This window comes from Macadamia integrifolia, unplaced genomic scaffold (genome assembly GCF_013358625.1).
Source record: "Macadamia integrifolia cultivar HAES 741 unplaced genomic scaffold, SCU_Mint_v3 scaffold1046, whole genome shotgun sequence".
Classification (NCBI taxonomy): Eukaryota; Viridiplantae; Streptophyta; class Magnoliopsida; order Proteales; family Proteaceae; genus Macadamia; species Macadamia integrifolia.
In genome coordinates, this window is record NW_024868064.1 from 51,781 (window position 1) to 58,617 (window position 6,837).

General features: G+C 36.6%; 1 protein-coding gene across 1 annotated transcript in view; it reads right to left on the minus strand.

The window, feature by feature from the left end:
- LOC122062474 (protein DETOXIFICATION 21-like) overlaps window positions 1–6,837 on the minus strand; it is a gene marked incomplete at its 3' end in the record, with an annotated part of 66,672 nt that overhangs the window by 51,273 nt on the left and 8,562 nt on the right.

Below are 6,837 nucleotides of genomic sequence, written 5' to 3' on the forward strand. Positions count from 1 at the left end.
GTTGGTTGGCACATAGTGCAGTAGAGCACTGGTGGTAGCTGGAGTCTCAATCCCGTTCTGTATCTAGTCCCCACCCACTGTTGCTACTTTATAACCAATATATACATTTATTACAATCCCCTGTCATATGAGGGGTTGACGTTGATCCCGCATCTGTTTCACAAGAAAATTGATGTGGATTAATAGTCTTGGGTTCCTTCATCTTGTAAGTTAGTTTATGGAGATTTACATTTAGTTTAGAAATAATAAAATTAATAAAAAATCAACCAAAACAAAAAAGGGCAAAGTGATACAAAAAGAACTCTGTTCGATTTTGTTAGTCCTATCTATAAGAGGAGATTATATGAAAATGGAACCGATTCTTTCCTTTCCTCGGGTATTGGCCATCCGTCGGGAGTTTCGGGTTTAATACAGATATTTTAGCAACAAATCCAATAAATCTAAGTGTAGTGCTTGGTGTATTGATCTTTTTTGGAAAGGGAGTGTGTGCGAGTTGTTTAACTTTTTCAAGATCCGTATCATATATATATGTGTATAGATATATATATATATATATATATATGGGAGATAGCTCGGTCTGTGGTCAAGAGAACTTAGAGAAGAGTGTTTGTGCTGTGTTCAAAGGCCATTATAGTCCATACAACTAATTTAAGGCCCCACATTGTTATCGCATTGTTTAAATAACCGGCCCTCATTAGGCCAGGTATGAATATGTTCACATTTGGTTGGATGGTTACCACTTTTTTTTTTTTTTTTTTTTTTTTTTTTTTTAAGATCAACAAAGAAATATATTATGAGTAAAGAAATATACATGATTAATGTCTAGGCATACCTAGATAGACAAAAAACAAGCACAAAATGAAACTTTACCTCCACCTTCGGTAATGCGATCAGAGGAGAGAACCCACAACTTTGACTAAGGGACTACCTTCAGCATGACCATCAGCACAACCTGTACCACTTTCCAATCCATAATAGGGCTATAAATGGGTTATCAATCTATAATCAAGCTAAAAATAAGGTATTAACGGTTGGTTACCAGACCCAATCGACCCCTGTTAGGCACCTGTTGGCAACTATCAAAGGACTAATTTGACTAATTGGTCCGGTTTTAGGCTTTAACCAGTCAGTTCCAATTAGGCTTATCAGTGCTTGTATCTTTTGACACTCCCATTCCACACCACCCTACCCCACCCACCCCACAACTTTTTTAAGCAATCATTTGTATTAAAAAGAAAGAGAAATAAAGAATAGAATGTACAGACAAAAAGGCCTAAGCCTACACTCTAACAAAAGAAAGCTCCACAGAGCCAACTTATTCCTACCTTCAACATTGCCATCAGCAGGTCCACTTTAACCCTACTAGAAACAAACCGAAAGAAGAACACATAACTATCCACAAAACCAAGATCTTCCCTGGACATCCAGAAGCAACTCGTTCTTGATTGGCCAGCCAAAAACCTTGGACTTCCAAAAAGTTTTACATGTAAAAGTGGGAGTACTTGGCTTTGGCCTTTGTTGTAGGCCTTATGTATAGGCCCAACCAAAGTCTTCATTTCCCTGGAAAGCACCATAATGTGGGAAAAAGGAATAACGCGGATCTATGTACATTATGGGTTGGTCACCAAGCTGGTCGCATGGCCTCCACACTACTACCCGACCAATGTGGGAGTGTGCACAGGCACCTGTGAGAGGGTGTAGGGGAGTGCTATTAGATAGTGATCTTTTCCTCTACAAATTTTGTTTGACCGCAAGGGGAATTAAGAAGAAGGGAAATGGAATTTTAAAACTTAAAAAAGATGGCTTTTGTAATCATTATTCCAATCACCAATTCTAAATCATTCCATTTTTTATTATTAAATTACACATACTTTGCATCCAAATCCCATGAGTTTAAAACTAAAAAAGATAAAAATTACATGTAAAAAGCATTATTACTAAGTATTATAAAGAAATTTCAATAGCTTCGGTTTGAAAAATTTTAACCTTTAATTTCCCTTGCAAAACGTAGCCTACATTTATAAGAAGTCAATAGGAATCAGAACAATTACTCGGTTCAAAATAGACATGAAAAATATATTACAATATGGTCCATAAGGTTGAGTAGTAACTGTGAGATTTTCCATGTAGCTGATAAAAAAGGGAAATTAAACCAATGGTTTGTTGACAGACACCCTCCATGTGGCTTAATTTCAATAGCCAATGTAACCTGCCTAGGCTGAAGGGGACATATTGTGATACCTCTACCAGGGAACTCTAATTTCCAGTGCCTTAATTAAGAGAATATGGCAGGTTCAGGTATAATAGACAGAGCAACCAACCACTTTTGTCCCTTTCATTCTAGGAAGATCTTGTTATGTGTTGGTGTATAAAGGTTAAGTGGCAAGTCTCAACACATGTACATAAGTGGCAATTAGTAAACTGAAAACTCAAGCTTGGCTCAAAGAATGAGGCAAAAATCTAAACCCCAAGAAGGGTAGCTGTACTGGCCTAAAATAAATTTGGATCCGAATCCTCCCCAACAATTTTCCTTCAACCAAACTTATGCACGTAACCCAACACCTGGTGGCACGCAGGCCCAAACATATTTGGTTGGAGAGTCATTGGAGAGGATCCCAATCTATGGTGTAAGGTTCTTGTAAATTTGAAATCTCAAGGTTCTTCATGTTCTAATGTAGTCAAATTCATCCATTGGTGACAGTCAACTGAAACCAAACATGTTTGATAAGTTTATCTCATGATGACTGATATAAACTCTGATAGTTGATACTACAAAACCGATATAAACCACCAAGACAACCCCACCATTTTGCTCTTCTGCGTACACCTTAGATGGAATACTTAAAATTCTCTGTATTAAGCACTACCAACAAAACTTTTGCCCTAATCCAAATAAGCAGAAGTATCAATTCTGCAAAAAATTAGCTAGGATCCAGAGAAGTGATTTAACATATAAGGAGATCATTAAAGACTGAAAACCCTGAAACTCAATAATTCAAATGCTTAAGAATCTAACTATATATCAGAAGCAATCTCAACTTAGGGCAAAAGGCCAAGATGCTAGCTGCTTGATTAAAGAAGTCTACTGTTTATATAGGACAAAGCCAGATTCACCCCCAAAACCCACTTCCTTAAATCCAAATGCCCAGAGGAAAAAATCAGTTTAACATGCAGCATCACCTAACTGGGTAATTGGCTTGATGTTGTTTCTTATACACGCAGCCTCCCGTGTTTGAAATGCCTGGAACCTGCCCAATTGAGATGAATTGAAATTGTAAACTTGCAGCTATGCTTCTTGTATGTTGCCCTTGGATTCATCAGATTCTGGTACAAACCACTTGTTCACACGTTGACGAGCAAGAGATACCTATGAACAATTCAGTCGAAAAATAATTGGTCTCTGAGTGTGGAATAAATAAATATACACATGCTGTAACATAGTTAAGATTCTCCCTCGAGCTCAGTAATTTATGGTACACAACATCAATCCATACCAGCCTTGCAGATGGGTCAGACAGGTAGCCCCAAAAAAGCAGGCAACCTTTCTATTTGAATTCTCCATTTGATCAAGGATATAGTTAAACTTTAGACCACATCAGTATATGTTCGATGAAAGATCTGGGGCCATCATTCATGGCATGAATCAACAGGAATGCATACCAAGGGATGTAATTATTTGAACTTGAAGTAGATAAACTAGTATCTGAATTCATATCAAATATGATTCGGATCTCAATTTAAATCCATCATCAAATTGATTTCTCAAAATCATTAATAAAACAATATAGTTTTGCATAAAATTCAGGAAAAAATAGAAATAAATACATATATGATACTATAGCTACTATGTTTGGGTTGAATGCAGAGGCTGAGTATAGAGCTATGGTCATATTGCAACAGAGTTGATGTGGTTGAAGTCTCTCCGATAGGAATTAGGGTTCTCAGTTCCTAAACTAATAAGATGTATTGTGACAATCAAGCTAGCAATATACCAAACATATTGGGTTGATTATCATTTTGTGAGAAATGCAGTTATGCAAAAGCTTATTTCAACTCTGTCAACTCTGGCAATCAGCTTAGCGATATGTTTACAAAGACGTTGTTTTGACCTGCGTTTCTTCGTTCTGCCCACTAGCAATCGAACTCTCCCCAAAGAAAGTAGTTATCGGCTAGCTTGATTAAAGGATTAATTATCCCAATTTTTATGGTCAAGGACAACTAATGTCCAGCAAATTTTGTGGAAGATTATCTTCAGATTTGAATAGATTCTGAGCCAGCATGTTTCCAGATTTGAAGAGGTCGTCCAGCATGTCAAGCCAATATTCTGCCTATGTAATACAACCAGCTTTATTTGAAGATATATGTCCAGAAGATTCTGCAAAATCTCACTCATCTTACAACCCATCAAAGAATATATATTCTGAAGACTGTTCCAGTGAGCATACTATTCTGAAATTTGTTGATCTGTTGAAGTCTGTTCAAAGAGGTGATTTAAATGCTGGACAACAGTGTTTCAATCCTCCTGTAGAGTTGGTGCTTAGCTGAACTGGCATCTACATTAATACATACATATATATTGTTTGGTGTCCATGGACCTTGGCTGGTGTCCATGGACCTCTGTACCATGGGCTTATGTCTTTGTCTAAGTAGTTTATTCACTTATTGTTTCTTATCTTTCCTGTTGTAATTAGACTCTAGGTTACTATTGTAAGGGCAAGAGATCACTACACTGCTGGCTCAGGTACACGCCAGCGTGCGGGCCAATGGAAGGGTGCGAGGGAGCATCTTCAACATGGGGCCAGCACAGTCTTTCTACACCCACTGTGTCTAGGCATGTACCTATGCCAGCAGGTAGTGTTATTTCTTCCCTGTTGTAATTGGACTTTAGGCTTAGACAAATTAGTGTTTTATTTCATTATGTAATCTTTTCAGTTAATCAGTTGATATAAACAACCTTGGCTAGTTCAATAGGAATCATTCTATTCTATAGTACAGCCCTCTAACCCATCTCACGACTTCTCCCATGTTCTTCCTCTCCTTTCTCCTTCTCTGGTTGTTGGTTTCTTAAGTTCTGAAGTTTTTACACTGGCTACAGAGATTCTAGAGGATTGTTGCTTTGTAAGGAAAAGGGGCTACAAAAGGTTTCAGTTCGTTCAGACTCTTGAGGTGGCAGTGGATGTCCTTGAGGGCAAAGCCCACTGCCCTTGGGGTGTTCTATACCTTTTCTTCTATATATATATATATATATATATTGGCCCGAAGGAGAGTTGAACTCATGACCTCTTAATTTTGAGGTGTTGGTCTTTGCCAACTGAGCAACCCCCTTGGGGTGGGGTGTTTTATACCTGAGTGTTATTTCACATATAGTTGGTGACTTTCTTTGTGTTATTTCAGTATTGTCCAGAGAGAGGTGAATCAACCAGTGGAGTATATTGCTTCTCTTCTTCAGAGGAGGAATTGTGTAATTCCCTGATGATTTCTCATCTGATATGGCTACTCTGGTTCATAATGATGCCAAACACTATATTTATCAATGGATGCAACTCTCATCTTTGATGAAATTTTATATTATCCATCAAAAAATGGTAGTTAGGCGGAGCCCATGAAAATGTTCTCATGGTGCTCCATACTTGTTTAATATTTTTAATATTTGTTTTATATTTTTAATATTTGTTTTATATTTTTAATATTTGTTATTTCATTTACTTAAGATATTATTCATAAATAAGCAAATACCCCCTATTTGAATCCAATAAAAATAGTTTAAAAATCAAATTCCAAAAGGATAAAAAGTCAACCCCCCAGTCCGAGAACAAAAACTGGATTTTGGTTATAGGGACGATTTTCAACTTTTAAATGCTAGGGTTTTTCTTAATTATGAAAATTTTATAAATTCTATCATGTTAAAACATTGCTAAAAACCAAAAGTCCGGTAAAAAAATATTTTGTTTTGATATTCATAAAATTATTTTCATTCAGGCGATTTTAACAGTATTCGCACACTTAAAAATAAGTTTGACTGAAGCATTACTTTGTCATTGCAACTCAGATTTAAGTAATCTTAGACTTGTTAGAAAGCTGGTTTTATATTATAACTAATACAAAAAGTCTCATGTAAAAATAAAATCATTTGACCAGTCAAACTTATTATAGAATAAGAGCATTTCTCTAAATGTTGATTTTTTATAACTTAATATGACTTAATGTTAATTTTTTATGGTTTGATGTGGCTAAATGTTGATTTTTAATGACTTGATGTGGCTTAATCTTGATTTTTTATGATGCAAGGTATATATAACTTACTAAATAATGTTAGAAAATAGGAAAAATAAAAAATAACACTTGTTCGCCTAGTTCGCCTTAAGGCGGGCGCCTTCTCGCCTAAGCGCTTAGATAGCCCTCCACCGCCTTGGTTTGCCTTGGCGCCGTGACAACTATGCTTCTGATTCCTCTTTATACAAGCCAACCTGACTGATATTGGGGGGAAAAACATCTGAGCTTTAGGCATCAGAAATTCGAATAGGGCAGAGGGGGATCTCAGTCGGGCAATAGTCACATGGTACACCACTGCACCAGAAGCAATTGTTGGTAGTCATATTGCCAAATATATTATTTATTTTTACTGAATTAAGTACATCATAAAACTGCATATGCAGTGAACTGAACCCATGTCACTCAGTACATCTTGATATGCAAAAAAAATTAAAGTATATAAAAAACCTTTTTAACATGCAAGGCAACTTAACTCCCGACTCCTGAGGACCTGAGCCAAGTCAAAAATCCAAGCCAGCAAACTATGATTCACAGTGTCAGATTCTGACAGATCAGAAGGGTACT